Below are 19,631 nucleotides of genomic sequence, written 5' to 3' on the forward strand. Positions count from 1 at the left end.
TCTAGCGGTTCTGGCGCTGCAGTCCGGAACCGCAGGACTGCTACGGTCGCAGGTTCGAATCCTGCCTCGGGCATGGGTGTGTCTGTGATGTCCTTAGGTTAGTTAGGTTTAAGTAGTTCTAAGTTCTAGGGGACTTATGACCTAAGATGTTGAGTCCCATAGTGCTCAGAGCCATTTGAGCCAACAAACACTTTCCCATTTTTTATGACCAAGACACAACAACTAGGTAGCAGATACGACCCAATTAAACAGTCCCCAACAACACCGATTCACACATTAACGAAGAACCGCACTTGATGAGCGCTAGTAACTGCAACATGTCGGTTATCCTCACTCCAAACATGCGAATTGTGCATGTTGAACACTCCGTCACACCCCGAACGTTGCTTCATCGGTAAACAACACAGAGGATGGAAATGGAAAATGCATTTCACACTGTTCGAGATACCACTGCGAAAACTGTGCTCTGGCTCGATAATCAATTGGTTCCAGATTCTAATAACAATAATGTCATGTGACGAGGGCCTCCCGTCGGGTACGCCGTTCGTCCGTTGCAAGTCTTTCGATTTGACGCCACTTCGGCAACTTGCACGTCGATGGGGATGAAATGATGATGATTAGGACAACACAACAACCAGTCCCTGAGCGGAGAAAATCTCCGCCCCAGCCGGGAATCGAACCCGGGCCCTTAGGATTCACATTCTGTCGCGCTGACCACCCAGCTACCGGGGGCGGACGTTCCAGGTTGTGGAACTCTGTAAGTGAAATGAACGTAACAATTGCTCTCAAAGGACTGTTCTTACATTCGTCTGATTCGTCCCCATATTACGTGCAATTTCAAGAGTGCTGATTGAAGGATCGCGCTCCACGTGCTGCAAGACAGCTTCCTCAACTTCCAGCGTTCTTACCGTGCAACGGCGTCCCTGTCCAGGTAATCTGCAAAATGACCGAGTCTCATGCAGATGTTGGTACTCAGCAGCAAAGGTCGTATGATGCGGGATACGGCGACTAGGATATTGTTGTTGATAAACACGCTGTGCAGCTCCTCCGTTGTGGTGCGCTACGTAGTACGCACCAGCAATAGTAGTGTACTCCTCCATTAGTAAACAGAGAGAATTCACTACTACACTGGTGGACACCAGTTGCCTACAACTGAAGAGCGTAATTCTTATAGGAAAAAATGACATTAGGGAAAAATATTTGTTTTGATGTCCCCTACAACCTCCCAGAGTTTGCCGGTTTAAATACTTTTCACCCTATATACTACTGGCCATAAAATGCGGCCAGTTATGCAAATGGTATGCAACAATCATCAAATTCTAAGAATGCGTATTGTCTGTTCTTTCGGATATGTCTGAAAGAACATACATCACTCATCGATATAACTTATTCGTCTCGATGGGCAATGGATCCGCAACCTTCAGTGGGGATGCACATTTACGTTCGACCTCCAGTGGGACTGTTACGGTCGCAGGTTCGAATCCTGCCTCGGGCATGGATGTGTGTGATGTCCCTAAGTTAGTTAGGTTTAAGTAGTTCTAAGTTCTAGGGGACTGATGACCTAAGATGTTAAGTCCCATAGTGCTCAGAGCCAGCCTCCAGTGGAATCTAAAATTAGCGAGTATAGAGGCACATGAACAGGGACTGCGGATAGGTGGCGCTAGATGGGAGTGTGGGTCAGCCGGGGAGCGTGCTGACGCAGCCCGCGCATTTGCTATAAACACAGTGTCCGGGTGGCGCAGTGGTTAACGCAAGTGCCTATTATTCCCGAGAATCAAGATTCGAGTCCCTGTCTGGACCACAATTTCATTCATGACCACAGATTCCACGCAAATTCCCGATGCAGCTGATATCATTGGTTTCTTCCCCTTTCCTTTCGTTCTTCTTCCTCCATCTTCAACTTAAATAAGCTGTCTCACAGCTGTGGATCACGTAGAGCATCTGTTCTTTCAGACATGTGCCAAAGAACAGACACCACGCACTCATATAGCTGATTCACCCTCATGGGCAATGAATCCACAGCCTTCAATGCGGATTTTTATTTACTTTCAACCTCCAGTGGGAATCTAAAATTAGCGTGCATCGAAATCATGGACGTAGGCCGCGGAGAGATGGCATTAAGTGCGGGTTCTGTAAGCCGTGCATCGTGCCGAGATAGCCTGCGCAATTGCGATAAACACCGTCTTCAGGTGGCACAGTTGCCCAGTAAGCAGGAGATCCCAGTCCGGCACAGATTTTTGCTCGTCGCCGCTGACGGCGCATCAAGTCCTGATGCAGCCGATATCACTAGTTCCTTTCCCTTCTTTCCTTCCCGTCCCCACCCCCACCCCCTCCACCTTCAACTTACATAATATGTTTCAAAGTTGCGGAAAACACATAGGGCCTATTCTTTTAGGTATGTTCAATTGATTCGCCTCAGTGAGCAATGAATCCGCAACCTCCAGTGCGGATGCACATTTACGTTCTACCTCCAGCGGGAATCTAAAATTAGCAAGCATGGAGGACATGAATGGGGACTGTGGATAGGTGTCAGTAGGTGGGAGTGTGGGACAGTCGGGTAGCGTGCTGAGATTTCCGCGCAGTTGCTGTGCACACTGTGCCTGGCTGGAGCAGTGGTTAACGCAGCTACTTAGTAAGCGGGAGATCCCAGCTTGGAATCCAGATCTGGCCCGCATTTTCGCTCTTGCGCCTGATTCCACATGATGTCCCGATGGAGCTGATATCATTAGTTCCTTCCCTTTCCTTTCCTTTCTCTACACAGTCACCGCTCCGACTTAGATATCTGTCGTAGCGTTACACTAACTTCCCGATAGCCTTGTCACAAAGGCAATCACCTGTGCTTTAAGCCAGTTCTTTAAGCTATTTTGCAGCTCAATGTCTGTGTCAGAATGCAGATCTCATAACCACAGATTCATGTGAACAAATAGATAATAATTAGAGGCAGCCAAGTTCGGGTTGTGTGGTGTGTGATCAAGTAAGAAACTAATGACACTTGTGGGAAATATGTTAACTAACTTTTCAAGGTCAGTGTTGGACAAAAACAGAGTAAGTCATTTACTATAAGAAATGGGCCCCGCCAAGGATACGTCCTAGCTCCTTTGGCTCTCCAGCCTGTACACCACTCACATGCCAAACACTACTAGCAAAAAGTTTTACTATGGCGATGACGCCATAGCCATACAAACAAGCACACTCGAGGAAGGAGAAAATATATTGTCTAGGCGCTTAGCTAGTCTCATCACATATTACAGAGCATGGAACTCCAACCAAATGCCAAGTTTGCATGGTGAACTTAAACAACAGATTTGCAAAACGACAGCTCAATGTGAACTTCCATCAACACAATTTCCAACCTAAACACCTTGGTGTCACATTCGATCGGTCTTTAACTCATAAAAGACACCTGGAGAAAGAAGCTAAAGACACGAAATAACATCACAGAGAAAATGGCTGTCACAACCTAGGGTGCCGAAGCATCCACTCTACGGACTTCAGCTTTGACACTAGTATACCCAATAGCTGAATACTGTCTCCCAGTGGCAGCATAGTGCTCGGACAAGGAAGCTAGACTTCCATCTAAATTATTATAGGTAAACTAAAATACACACGGATCCCCTGGCTGCACATCTTTGGTAATATTCCACCAAATGAATTGCGACGACAAGACGCGACCAACAGGAGAATTGAGGAAGATACATCACCCCAATTACCCCCAGAAATTTCCAGTTTATACACTCTTAAATGACACTCCTCCAGACCGCTTGATATCACGCACTCCACTGTGGCATAATGGAAGTAACAACAGTAAGTTTGACAGTAAACAAGAGCGCGGCAATAGATGGAAAGCTGGAACAATAAAACATCAAGGTGTTCAAGATCCATGTACCAACATACTAGGATGTGATTGAAGAGAAGTGAGTAGACAAGACTACACAGGATAAGAGTCATTCGCACCAGGTGCAATACTGTCATGCACAAATGGAGTCTCCGAAACTCTCCAGCCTACGATTGCGCGGCCACGTTCAAACCGTTCAGCATAATGTCAGAGACTGCCCTCTGGGAAGTATACAGGACTTTATTAATGCAGTTCCCACTGTTATTAATTGGCTTTATTCACTAGGTGTTAATCTGTGATTAAATATATCTGTTTTAATAAACAGTCCTAGTTCTATAACTGAAATGTTCTCCTGTTAGTACGATTGAATTATTAATTTTCAGAACTTATGAATATCAGCCTTTTCCTAAATCCTTAAACGGATAATTATAATCTGATGAAATATTGCTCTTTGCTTGTTCTGGATTGCCCTCCGTACATGATTTTCTCTAATCGCCTGATGCACTCGCTGAACAGTATCTTCCGTTGATACTTGCTTCCGTCACGAATGACAGTTACGTTATGTGGGCTGCATGAAATCAGGTGGAACCCTCACCATGGAGAAATCGAATGACAGCACGCACTTCACATGTGGCAGAAGACAATTATTCTATGTATCTTTACTTACTGTGTGCTCATAACTGAAAAGTGCAACGTGATGCGATCAGTTTGTGTACTGTAGACACTGGGCAACACATCTGCACACAGCTTCATTGGATTTTCACTGTGACTTTAATTTCGCTACCGAACGAATCTTGGAAAATATTGCACTCGTACATGCAACTCTACAAAGCAGGAGCGATGCAGGAACTGCTCTTAAACTGCTTATCTAAGTTATTAACTTCCTGTTGCATAGTATCAATCCGAACTGGAACATCTTCCAGAGGTTTAATAGTGTTTTTGACAACATCAATTTCTTTGTTGAACTGTTCGACAATAGCCCTGTCCCGTTCAACCAAGATTTGACTGAATTTGTCTACTAGATATTTGTATCTCTCAACAAATATTTTATTTATTAAATCTAGAAATTTTCTTTCTCGTTCTTGCTCTTTGAGCTCACGTTATTGTTTCCTTAATATATCTTTCTCCTTTCGCTTTCGCTCTTTTAGAACCCTAGCTTCCCTAAGTTCTTGTTCCATAACTTTTGTCTGAGCATTGTCTGTTATTTTAGACTGATCCTCAACTTCATTCTCGTTTGGTAATTCTGTTAAAATTTCATCATTAATTCCTGACATACGTGTATGTCCTCATAATTGCAGTGAAATGTGCTCTATTTGTTCGCTTTGACTCTCTGATACTGCATCAGTATCTACATTAACATCAATAAGTTCAGTGGGCTTAATCTGTTTCTTTGGCCTAACCATTTCAACAAAATTTCTTTACTCACAATGGCAATGAGAACAAACACTGATAAAAACTTATAACCTATACATAGGTAAATAATATCAAGTATAGACACTGTGTGATGCAAAATACTTTGTGAAATTGGGAACACTAACTACTAACATTCATACGTAGCTAATATCAAGTCCATATACTCTGTAGTATAAACTCTACTGTATGATACTGATAGTCCTGGTTTAATTACATTTTACCTCGGAGCCGCACTGTAATGGTAGCTACTCATAAGGCTGCAGCACATACTGAATGAAGTTTTGAAAACTAAAACGCAACAGGCGTTGATCACAAATTGCGTGTGCCATATGATTTACGAGCATGAAAAAATGTCCTTACCTTAACGCTCGTGCTCGTGATGATCCAGTTCCCGTTAAAATTTATTTTTACATTCTTGTTTGTGGTCTCTCTTCCAGATAATTGCTTTTATCATTTGTACTCCAGTCAGTATACACGAAATAAAATAAGACAATACATTAATATATTACAATGGTATGATATACCTGGAAACCTTTAATAGATGTATTAATTGAATATGGTGATGTTTCATTTTCTTTATACATATACATTTTACATCGCGCTACGCGTTGGGCGCCAGTGTGCTGTCTTTTAAACCGTGATGTGAATGCGTAAATTTAGCAGCGTCCAACATAAATATTTCAACATGTCTACAGTTCTATATTGTCATTCAATTACTGCATAACCCGGCTAGAGTATGACATGAACTTGAATGTGAACTAAATTGAAACACACAACCGTTTTCATATGTTGTCTGTAAAGAAGTATATCTGTGTAAAATGATTCAATTAGGTTCGTTGACTACTTTCACACAAACTTAACTCACTCTTGAATATCACTTCACTTTTTTAACACGGAGGCACACAACACTGGAATCGGCGTATTTTACAGAAAAGATTTCTGAGCTTTAGCTGAGAAAGTTTTATGCTCCGACACCAGCAAAGAATGGTAGAAGTTAAAATAGTTTCTCATAGCATAGATTTTGATACACAAAGTGCGTTAAAATAGTTTTGGACAGTCCTCTCTATTTTGTTTCTTTGCAGGAGGAGAATGAAATATTTTGTGAACATACTTGGAACATTGAGCTATAAGCTGGTATATAAAAGTATTTTATTTACAGGTGAGCCATAATGGACCGTGAAGTAGATGTCAGGTTGCGACAACGGTCGGTGATGTAGTTACCCTTCAAGACCGGCGATGACTCTGCCACATCGATTCACAGGAAGTTGCTCCCTGTTTATGGGGAGGAAACTGTGGATCGCAGCAGCATCCAGCGGTGGTTGCAGAGGTTTAAAGAAGGTGATTTCTCTCTGCTGGACAATCCACGATGCGGTAGACCATAAACGGTAATGAGTGATGTGAATAAGGAGACCACTGATCAAATAACCCAAAATGACGTGTGTGACGACACAACAGCTTGCTGAAATGACTCGTTTGTAATTCGGTAGTGCGGTATCACTGGTACAGTCATTAGGGTACAAAAAAATCTGTGCACGTTGGGTGCCTAGATTATTGACAAGAGAAATGAAAACGATGAAGACCTTTATTGAAAAGTGGGAACAGTGTTTTGACGGCATCATTACCCAGGATGAAACATGGTTGTTTTTGTCCAAACCTGAGAGCAAAACTCAATTCATCGAGTAACGCCATCCGGGTTCCCCTTGGAAAAAGAAACCAAGACTTTCATGAACAGCAGGCGGAAAGGTGATGACCTCCTTGTTCTGGGAACGGGGTGGTGTCATTTTCATTGACGTTTTGGAACCTGGTTCCACAATTAACCGGTACCGTCACTGTTTGTAACCACAGACCACAGCTTCAGGGTCAGCTCGTCAGACTACACCAAGACAATGCCAAATCCCATAACAGCCCTTATCACACAGGAGAAAATCAGGAAAATGGGTTGGAAAATTGTTCCTCATCCTCCCTACAGTCAGGACTTGGCTCCGTCTGATTTTTACCTCTTTGGTCCTCTGAAGGCGCACGTGCGCGGTAAAACATTTGATAGTGAGAAAGACCACATTTCCTGTGTCAAGCGATGGTTTAAAAGTCTGTCCCCAGAATTTTATCAAAGTCCATTTACATCATGGAAAGAACGTTGGGCTAGATGCGTCACAGCTGATGGAGGCTGCATTGAGTAGGCTCAATGTACAGCTAAATTTTCGAAGAATGTGCACAAAAAATTTCATTTTCCTCCTGCAAAAAATAGAAAAAGAGACGACTGTACAAATAGTTTTGAACGCCCTTTGTAAAATCAAGTTACCTTTACTTGGATCATTTTTACAGTGGCAAATATATATGTCTGAATTATTTGGCAATTTAAATTCGCTGTGTAAAGATTTCATGAAATGGCGGCAGATAAATGAACATCGGTGTATCACAGAATCGAACTGTTTCGATTACATGAAAATAACTGAATTCGATTAGAAAAAAAATACATTAATCAGGATTAAATAATTGTTCTCAGCATTTTCAATCTGAAATAAAACTATAACTCTTGCCAATAAAATCATATAAATATATTACCGCTAATGGCGGTTGCAGCTCATCCGGAGCGAAGCAAAGATGGAATGCAGAGGCTCAAGGTTAGTAATATTCTTACATAAAATATGGGATAAATTTGAATAACATTATTCTCTATTTTTCTCCAGTAATTTACATACAATAGGTAGTTTACATAATAGTAATAATACCAGACCTTATCATTGGCAACAGATTAAAATGCGTCTTGCTAGCATCATGACTGCTCGAACAAGAAGAAATAACGTAACAAAAATCAGTGATAATAATAATTGTTCTTATAATTAAAAGTATCATTGTTTTCAGTCTATTTTCTGTGGCTTGTGAAGATACTGTTACACCGTCTCTGCACTAGCAAAACCTAACTGTTTCTCTGACAACACACTTGTCTGTCACGATATCATATATTAAAAAAATAATAATAAATGTTTTTATCGCCTATAAAATAGGGGCGTGGATGCTACAGCTGTGAGAAGAGGACAGACAATCGCCCTCCAGGACGACAACCCGACAGCATGTCGGCGGACGCCACTCCGATAGCAGAGTCAACGTTAGCCACTTCGTTAGGAATCTCTACGTAACACAGACTCGTGTTTCTCTATTCTAAAGTAGACTGATTATTTTGTATGTCGGCCTTTGCTTCCGACATATTTATCGAAGTTAAGTACCTGTAATTGTCTTATTGTACTAAAACTCCTTAATAAAAGTTTTTGATTGTTTGTCAAGCGAACCGAGTATGCAGGATTCCTAGACACAACATTTTGCAGAAATTATTAGCGTTTGAGCCATGTCGGTCAGGTAGTTCAATTCAACATCGATATAACGGAGCAACACAAACTACCGGCAAAGTGTGCCCATGGCTCTCGATATCGCTATAAACCGAAGATAATGGATCAGTCTTACTTGAGCTGACGTGCAGGATGCCTCGCAGACCTTTTAACGAACCGCACCACCAAATCGGTGCGGTTGAAAGAGGGCACATTATTGGCATGAGACGATGTGATGCATCCATCTGGGAAATTGCCGCTCAAGTGGGACGAAGTGCTTAGGCAGTAGAACGGGTGTATGTAGAATGATCCACGAAAGGCAGTAGGACATGACGTGATGGGTTAGGTTGCAGCACCCAGACAACCCGCCCCCCACCCCACCCCCACCCCGCTGAAAAGATCGACACGTAATTTGAATGCCATTCCGCTCTGGCGCAATAGTGGAACAGTGTAACACATCGTACACTACCAGGGGCGACTGTCCGTCGCCGTTTATCAGGGCACGGGTTACTTACACGTCATCCATTACTCCGCCTACCTTCGACGAATGTGCAGAAACCTGCTAGACGGCAAGGCGCATGAAACGACGTCACAGTGAACATGAATATCATTAGATAACGTTTTCGTACTAAGGCATGTTCTGTTTGTTTGAAAATGATGCCCACATTTTGGTTCACCGCAGACAGGGAGAGCGGCATCACAGTGATTGCATTCGCACAAGACATACAGTGCCAATTCCAGTCCTTATGTGGGATGCTATTGGGTACAATCACAAATCACAGTTGGTGCATGTCCATGGTACTGTGACCAGTGTGGCCTCCCTGAATCACATCCTGCGACATTTAGCCATACCCTTTCTCACACCCCAGGCTCCATTTTTCACCAAGACAAGGCACGACCACATGTTGCTGCGCGAACGCGTGCCTTCTTGGTTTCAGAGCATGTCAGCCTTTTGGCCTGGCCCACCAGATCACCAGACTTGTCGTCAATCGAAAATGTGTGTGATATGGTGAAACGACGGACCAAATGCCAACCACCACAGAAGAAGTCTCTGTATGTCCATCTTTTTAGAGATGGTTGGGCGACTCGACTGTTCGATGCAGGTTGTCAAAATGAACATCTTTCAGCCGTCTAGTTTACAAATAAAACAAGTTTGGAAACTAGACGGCTGTAAGGTGTTCATTTTGACATCCACCACAGATGAACTTTGGAGCCAGGTGAATGCAACATGGATGGCTGTACTACAGGACACCAGTCGCGCCTTATACTCGTTGATGCCATCACGCATGGATCAAGTTATCAAGGTCTATGGCGGAGCCTGTGCCTATTAGGCAACAGAACACATGCTGAGGCGAAGCGATTGCTAGCCATTTCTGCATAACATACAAATGTACATTTCCTGGGAATACGCACAGCCTATCTTAACGCTCAATGTGTTCTGTTTTTTTCCTGAACATGAGTGGACAATGTTGCTGCTAGACGAGGTGTAGCTGGGCTTTACATGTCTGCTCCTTGTGCCCTGTCCGTGAGTAGTTGTGATTTCCGTTCGCAGTTTTGGTGCCAGAAGGCACTCGAACTCGTCCCTGCTTGCAGGGGTCTCTAACTTGATGTAAGGGTTGTTATTATAATATTCATGTAATAAATCATTAAAACAAAGATCTCTCGTCTTGCAACGAACAGCCCTAACAGAACTACAGTTACAACCAAGAATTCTCTGCACTCAGCTATAAGGAAAACACTGACGCCTAAAGATAAACAGGCATTGTTAACAAATAAATGAACAGGTAGCGATTACAGAGTGGCGGACGAAGTGTTCTTACTCCAGAACCTATATTTGACCTCTGTACGGCAGATATCACTGGGGGAAAGCTTCCTTTTAAAACCATGGGAATCGTAAAAGCTCAGAGAGGTCATTGCGCTCATGACGGTTCGGTCGAGAAGACAAGTGGAGGTGTCTGCGATGTCTCCGTACCACATGGCGATGCTGAAGGCGGTTTGTAACGTCCGGCCAGCTGCTACAACGTTCCTGCAAAAAACAGTTGCTCGCGACGTGTTACAATGGCGGTGCTTTATAGTAGATGTCATTAGACATCGCTATTCGAAATAGTGACCAGAAAACAATAATGAGACTGCCTGGAGCCGAATGGTAAAACTACAGGCATTTACTGATTGTACAACTGCTGATTTCCAAGCGTCATAGATTTCCAATCCTACCTTGGTGCCAACCTACGCAAAGAAGAACTTTTTGTTTCAGGCCGCCTATTTTAAGAAGAAGACAGGGTTCAGGTTTTCAGAGCATTGTAATGGTTGTCGCCATTTTGAAGAACTTACTAAATTCTTTCATGATGATCGTGTCACCAGATTCTTCAGTATTTAAGATTCTGCAGTATATAATGAATTTTCATGCTAGAAATAAAACTAAAAGGAAAAAATTTAATATACTGCAACCGAAACGACAGGATCAATATTCTGAGAAAATATAAACCCGACTTCAGTTCCCTGGGCCTCTTTCTTTATCTGTCCTGGCGCGAGTGCTCATGTACGCGTATCAGTATGTGACGAGCGTGGCTTGACTTGTAATGCCACAGTGGCAGCTCTGCATACTAAATTTGACACTCAGAACACCCTCAAATCACGAGTACATTTCATCCTGTATTCCTTCTGCTATACGATACATACACAATAAGTAAAATTTCATTATTGGCTATCCTTCCTGATGAAGCACTTTTTTTGTCAGTAGTGCACATCTACACTTTTCATGCCAGCTTACTTCGTATGGGGAAGGGTGCTTCGCGCGTTACTGTCACTCCCCTTCCCGTTCAAGCCGCAAAAATTGTATAAGAGAACGATAGCAGCAAGCCATGTGCTGGTTGATATTTTTAGGGAAGCACACACGAATTTTGACACTAACCATGATGCAGCGGAATTTCGTATCCACATGACGCTTTCGAGTTTATTAAACGTACACTTGATGAAATGGGTTGCTCTTCTTTGGATCATCTCTATTTCCTTTACCAATGCTAGTGGTAAGGGTCCCAGACTGAAGAACAATAACAAAGCATCGACTGAAACAGGACGTTGGATGCTACCTCGTTCGTGGTTGGCGCACACTTCCAGAACATTCTTCCAGTGAATCGCCGTTATGTTCCTGACTTTTCCACTGTGACTTTCGCGTGGTCTTTCCACTTTTAATACTACCGGATACAAGGGTTGGGCAAAAACATAGAAACGTGAAGAACACGACATATTTGCATGCCTAATACGATGTAGGAAACCTGTTGGCATTCAAAAGAGCTTCCCGTCGTCTCTGGATACATCCTGTATGAATGAAATCTTCTCAGCTTACATGAAGCATCAATTCGAATTGACGCGGCTTGAAAACCGAGACGATTTTATTCAGACATGCGGCCGCGAAAGACTCTCAGGACACGGGAATATTATACCATTCTTCCTGCAAAATAGTGTTAGTGCAGGTGGCTATGCTGGAGATGGACAGCGATCGCATACCCCCTTCTCCAATGCATACCGCAAACGCTCAGTAATGTTGAGCTGTGGTGACTGTGGTGGCCAATGGGCACGCGACAACTCGTCGTCGTGCCCACAAAACAAGTAGTCGACAATGCAAGATGCGTGGGGCTGTCGTCTTGGAACACAGCGTCACCATTTGGAAATGAACACTGCACCCTGAGATGGACCCGATCAGCCGACATCATTATATAACCCTTAGCATTAATGCGACCTTACAGAGAGTCATTAGGCCAGGATATGGCTGCCCAAATCATTATCGAACCCGCTCCATTTTCCACTCTTGGGACGTAAACTCGGCCAAACGTTGGAAACAGTGTGAAACAAGACTCGTCCGGCCAAGTGACTTTCTTCCAGTGCTCCATAGTTCAGGTTTTATGGCTTCCACACCACGTTTTCCTGTTATAATCAATTGCATCAGTGATGAGTGGTTTTGGAATTCCAGCTCCTGCAATTCCCTGATTATGAAGATCCGTTCGTGCTGTTTTGGTGTTGACAGCGTTCGCGAGTTCGACTTCCAGTACGGCAGTGACTTTTGCAGCTGTCATCCTCTTATCATATTCCTCTTCAATGACCGTCTGTCACGATGACAAAACACGTTTTCGTCCGCATTGTGATCTAGCTGATGATGTTTTCCGCTTTCTCTGTATGCGGTATAAAAATACGATGTGGTCCCTCTTGAAACACCAAACGATTCGCCTACGTTGGCTATGGAAGTACCCACATACGAGCACCAGCATGTTTCCCACGTTCTAATTCACTTAGCTCCAAGGTAATGCATTTACAACTACACAGATTACAGTTCACATCGCGACGGACTCTTGCAACGTATTGAGGACATTGCACAAGTGTCGTTTGAGGTCACGTACGACAGCACAACCTCCAGGTTTGGCTAGCATCTGCATTTATGTTCAAACATGCATTTCACGTGATGTTTCCATACTTTTGTCCAATAGTTGTGTGTAAAAGATATTACTATAGCTAGTGATTGTTCTGTAATCGTTTAATGAAACAATGGTTCAAATGGTTCAAATGGCTCTGAGCACTATGGGACTTAACTTCTGAGGTCATCAGTCCCCTAGAACTTAGAACTACTTAAACCTAACTAACCTAAGGACATCACATACACCCATGCCAGAGGCAGGATTCGAACCTGCGACCGTAGCTGTCGCGCGGTTCCAGACTGTAGCGCCTAGAGCCGCTAGGTCACCCTAGCCGACTAATGAAACAATAACTGGTATTTCCACCTATTTATGCGCATTATCTTACATACGTTTATGTGGATTGGCAGGTGTCAGTCCCTTCACCCATTTTCGAAACTCCAAATTTTCAGCCGACCGGGGTAGCCGTACGGTCTTGGGCATCTAGCCAAAGTTCGCGTGGCTCGCCCTTTCGGAGGCTCGAGTCCTCCGTCGGGCATGGGTATGTGTGTTGTCCTTAGCATAAGTTAGTTTAAGTTAGATTAAGCAGTGCCTAGAGACCGATGACCTCAGCAGTTTGGTTGCATAGCCCTTATCACAAATTTCCAATTTCTGAATTTTCTAGTGTTGTAAGGTCTCGATATACAACGGCTTCACCTGTGAACTGCCTCATGACACTTCTGACGCTATCCACTGAGTCATTTTTATATATTGTTAACAGTTATAGTCCTATATCACAAAATGGTTCAAATGGCTCTGAGCACTATGGGACTCAACATCTTAGGTCATAAGTCCCCTAGAACTTAGAACTACTTAAACCTAACTAACCTAAGGACATCACACACACCCATGCCCGAGGCAGGATTCGAACCTGCGACCGTAGCAGTCCCGCGGTTCCGGACTGCAGCGCCAGAACTTCTAGACCACCGCGGCCGGCTGTCCTATATCACACCCTTGGCATGCTCTCTCAAACCTACTTTTACGTGCGAATATGCTGTGCTCTACATTCTACGAACTCTTCAATCCAATCACAAAGGTGGGCTGATATTCCGTTCGCTCGTATTTTGATAAAATTATCCGGTTGTACTATCTACATAATCATATCGTTAGGTGCAGTGCATCTAAATCCCGTCTTCATCACCGATATCGCCCAATGTGGTAACTTTCCCGGATGTTAGCAGTTAAAGTAATTTTAAACAGTAATGTTTTATCTGCAAGAATAGAAGTGTTTCTTAAAAGAGGATAGTTTGTTATCACTAGCCGCGGTGTCAGTGCTTTGGATTAATTTCTAAACCTCTTTGCAACGCTACCTCAGTTGTCTGATGCTCAACCCCGCAAGGAAATGGTCAGCGTATTTTTAAAGGCAACAATCTGGCATCTGCCTTAATAAATTTCGGGAAACCACTGAAAGCCTAAATTTGGAATGAAGAACTAATAATTGAAATCAGATCCTCCAGAATGCGAATCTAGTACACCACATTGCTCAGCTTTTTGCAGTGTTGATGTAAGCCCGCATCTCGTGGTCGTGCGGTAGCGTTCTCGCTTCCCACGCCCGGGTTCCCGGGTTCGATTCCCGGCGGGGTCAGGGATTTTCTCTGCCTCGTGATGGCTGGGTGTTGTGTGCTGTCCTTAGGTTAGTTAGGCTTAAGTAGTTCTAAGTTCTAGGGGACTGATGACCATAGATGTTAAGTCCCATAGTGCTCAGAGCCATTTGAACCATTTTAGTGTTGATGTAAATCCACCTGTCGTACTGAGACATCAAATTGGTACAGAAGAACATCACGCAGACGATAGCGCGTGTTGAGTGGTCGTGACAGACGGTCTTTAAAGGGGGTTGTGACGAAAAACAAGAGGATGAGAACTGGAAAAGTTGCTGTAGAACTGAATGTCTCAACCGCGAACAGTGTCAGCACCAGAACAATATAAACAGGGAATTGGAGGCGGGCTAGAATTCCAAAACTACTCGTCGATGGTACAAATGCCCGTAACAGGAAAACGTGGTGCCGAAACCATAAAACCTGACTATAGAGAAGTGTGAGAAATTCATTGGGTCAAATGAGTCTATTTCGGACTTTTGACCGTGTTTACGTCGCAAGAGCGAAATGTACTGGGTATTCGGTGATGATTAGGGCAGCCATGGCCTCTTCAAGGTCCCCTCCCCCTGCCCCCTTCCACACACACACGCGCACATACAAACATAAGGTATTACAGATTCAGCCTAGTTTTCTGAATCAGTAACTCAATCTGTGAATTAGTTCAATGGTAAGACCACTCCCGTGAGTAGGACATGGAATCCGGTGGAAGACACCATTTTGTTACAAAATTTCTGCCTTCTCTCTGGCAACGTAATTACTATTACTGTATAGCCACTCATTAGAATCTAACCAGCACGTTGATAACGTTGATCCCAAAGCAGTTTTGCACTGTCACTAGTGTGAACAGTACACAGGCTTATGAAATAAGCTGACGTGATCATATATGTGGATTATGGTACAGAATCTATGGTATATGGGTAGTGCTGATAGCTACAGTATCTGATCAAAATACTCCGGATTCATATTAGTGGACATTAACATGGAGTGTGTGCACCCTTCGCGTATATGACAGCTTGGACTCTGTTGGAGGCACTTTCTATGATGTGTCTGAATGTCAATGAAGCAATGGCAGCTCATTATTCTTCAAGAGCCTACACTAGAGAAGGTAGTGAAGTTGGACTTTGGGATCTGGAGCGAAGGTGACGTTCTCGACCAAAAGGTGTTCAGTTGGGATAGGCCAATTCTTTTCAGGAATTTTGTGGTCCACAAACCATTCTCTCACAGACATTGCTTCATGACATGGGCCGCTGTTAAACTGATACAAACAGTCATCATCCACAGATTGTTCCTATACTGTATGTATTACATAATGGTGTGAAATGCCTTCATATCGTTCCGCATTTGGCATTTTCTGAAGCGACACAACAGGACAACACACTAACCACGGAAAACATCCCCGTTCCGATCGTTGGCACTTCCCATGATGGCAGGTAAGGTTCTCCAGACATTTGTCAAACCCCAATCCTTCCACGGGTACAGTGTGATTCATCATTCCAAGTCACTCGTCTTCGTTTCCAGGAATCCACCGCGCAGCTGCGTCGCTGTTAGCACCACCTCAAGCGTAGCGTAGCATCGACTCCAGGAATGTGTGGCTCATGAAGAGCTACTCAACCACCGCACCCCATTCTTTTTAAGTCCCTACGCTTAATCATTGGGCTAACCCGACTGCTGGTAGAACTCTGGAACTCACGAATGATTACTTCTGTTGATTTTCCATTTTTTTACAATCACCCTTCACCATGCTAGACGGTCCCTGTCCGGAAGTACATGAAGGTTTGACTGAGTTTGGTTAAATTGTGGTTGTCCGACAGCCGACTTGCGCAGCTTTATAAGGGTTAAGATGTTCATGATGGATTTGTCATTCAGGTGATATTCAATGACTAGTCCACGTTCGAAGTCATTTAACTCTTCTGACCCACCCATTCCGTTGTTTTTGCTTCTCTACCGACAGCAAAATACTCCCTGCTGCCTTTTATACTGGCGAATCCCTGTCTCAGTTGTGGTCAACTACTCATCTTATAAGGATGTCCGGATACTTTTGATCAGATAGTGTCTAATATTTGCAACAGAGCTTGTTCTACTGGTTTTTACTGGTATTTACAGTAGCTGAAAAACAAGTAATATAACTAAATACATAGCTCTCGGATTTTCCACCGGATTACGTTTTGTGTATCCCACAGTATTTCTTCGAGGCAACTGTTCGACATAGCGAGGTGGAGGTATCAGTCACTGTTGGAAAGTACGAAATCCAGCAGTTGTCTCGAAAAAACACTGTAAGATACACAAAACTGAACCTGGTGGCAGATCCGAGAACTATATAACACATCCTCGAGTCGGATTGAAGAATCACAGTAATATCTGTTTTACACGCTTACTACACAGGTTCGCATGTGACACTTCTCCGCAGTTGAGATCAACACACTCTATTACTGATACACTAGGTCGATAAGGGGCGAAGGTTCTTGATCAGTAATCCAATGTCCTGGATTAAATTTCAAGCTGCCTCTCAGAGTCTACTGGATTGAAGCCACGTTACACTGTCAGTGACGATCCGGCCGCTAGTTGCCACCGTTAAGCTTGGCCACCCCCTTTGAATAGGGTCTTGGTTTGCCCCTCCAATATCTCTCTCATCGTCAACAGAAACACGGTGCTATCTAAGTATTTTAGAGGTTAACGTAACGTCGTTATCACATTGATGTGCTTATTAGAAGCGGACCCAAAGCTCGTACAGAACAAAGAAAAGGTAGAAAAATAGTGTTTTTGCTTTTCATCTTCGATGAATCAGGGAAACTTCAATCTAGATGTATAAGATCCCTGTACCTTAATCACTGTATGCTTCACCCGACAACAGGTGACTTCATGCCACTCTCATGACACTGAGCCATACTAAACCATTATATTTAAAACACTAGATATTCTTCGAAGAAACCACCATAGCAGTGGAGAAGACGAACTTCTGTGACAGTGTATTAAGAGACGCAGTCGAGATTTAGAGTGACGGATAAGATAATCAGCTTAGAAAGAGTGTCGCGATTTGTGACAAGAGCCGTCAGTGTTAACGTGTGGGACACAGGCGAACCGACACGCCTGAACAAGCAATACAGACGCAAACGATCTCTCTTTAAATTCCACTGAGTACAACTGGCCTGGAACTGCCCGGCTGGTTAGCCCGGCCGGACCTGCTGAAGTCAGCTGCTACCTTGCTCGACAGGCCTCTGTTGGTCAAGCAGAGATTTTCAGTGACATCGAGGCCTGCTGTAGGCACGTGGTTCTTGGCTTCCAATCGTGCGAACACCTAATCCAGTGCTCTTCCGGTCTTGGGAACGCGGAGCTAAAGCACTCAAGCTGTGGATTACACTCTGGCAAAGTAACGTTGGTCCTACTCCTACCAAACGCAACCGTCCTATGCGGCGGCGTCAAACGAAGGGAGAAGAGTACATATCGTGCGGTTCCATCATACTTCTCGAAAATCAGCCGCACGTGACTGGCCGCCTTTTCCTATCTCCGGGGGGAAGTGGTTTTTGGAACAGAAAGTTCTCTCGGCATCAGTTATAGTTGCCTCGAACCTGTGATGGTCAACTTCCGACAAGTTATGCATTTTCGCATCTCAGTTCTCCGCCGTTAACACAACTGGCACTCAGTGTATCTCTCGTAGGACGAATTCTTTGTGCAGGCCCTCTGCAACAGCTACGGACTTCTTGTATACTTGCTTGTGCCCAAAGACAAAAAAGCGCGTTACTATTGAACTTCAGAATTGGTTCCTTGCGGTGTCTCTTTTTTCAAGTTTAACTCAGTGGAGTGCAATACATGTATCCCTGTCATAGTGTAACATTAATGTCTGCTATCACTTATGACACTTCTATGTAACGTCTATGTTTTGTGTGGATACTGTGGTCTCTCTCTTATCTATATTCTTCGTCGTGAAAAATACTGATAGTTTTTCATATTCTGTGACTTTAAGTAACCAGAAACATATTCGCAAACGTTGTTTTTAAAACTATGTTATATCGTAGCATAAATGTACTAAATTATTAAATGTATAACTGGTTCATGTTACAGTTGTGGCAGTGTACGAAATGTCAAAGTTGGAGAGAAATCCCAGCGTAACGAAATTACGTAGGCGGGAATGTAAAGAGCGGTTTGGGACGAGGTAACAGGCAACGACGCTGTGGTACATTTACTCTACAGCCAGCATCGTATGAGATAAAGTCCCGGTACTTAAGGAGGCAAGGCTTGCAATAAAAGTGGAAGAAACATGATTGTGATATGGATTATCATTTGTTGTTACATCACGACATTTATTGGTTTGCTTCGGAACGCTAAATTCCGACACTAAGAATATATTTTATAATGCTCCAAGAGCCATGATTCCATCATACGACGTTCTTCTGACGCCACAGAAGAGCTCCACTACATTCACCTTCAGTCAAAGTAATAGCTTTTCATTTACACGCATAGACCAAAAGTTTGACAAAGTTACTAATAGTAAGTGTGTTAGTTTTTGTTTGGCGAACCCTAATTTGCCTTTAATCATTTACCCTGACAGGTTTCTCTTCCTGTGTGTTCCCGAATATAATAAACTACAGAACAAATACTGTTCAAAATATTTAATAATTTTCATGGAATAATAATTTTCTTAAATGTTTGGTTAGTCTAAGTGGCTGTCTAAGTGATTAAGTTAAAGTTGTGCAACGGAATGCTGATTGAGTTAAAGTTCTGCAAAAGAATGTTTAAAATGGTTAATTGAAGTGACTAAGTTCAATTGTCATTAAAATCATTGTATAGTACTTAAATTTTGCAATGAATATAGAAAACAAGTATAGGTCCTAACAGTCCAAAGGACCACCCCCACTTGGATAACATTAGAGGTTTGTTATAGTGCTCCTATTTCTATATTTACGTTTATGTATATATTGTTACAGTGTCTTGCTAGAAGTGTTAGCCTAAAACCCAATTAGTAGACACAACAGTTTCTGTGTCTCCCTATGTAGAGTCTGTGGTTTAGTAATTCTCCTATGAA

The sequence above is a fragment of the Schistocerca cancellata genome, chromosome 2, assembly GCF_023864275.1.
Source record: "Schistocerca cancellata isolate TAMUIC-IGC-003103 chromosome 2, iqSchCanc2.1, whole genome shotgun sequence".
In the NCBI taxonomy this organism is placed as follows: domain Eukaryota; kingdom Metazoa; phylum Arthropoda; class Insecta; order Orthoptera; family Acrididae; genus Schistocerca; species Schistocerca cancellata.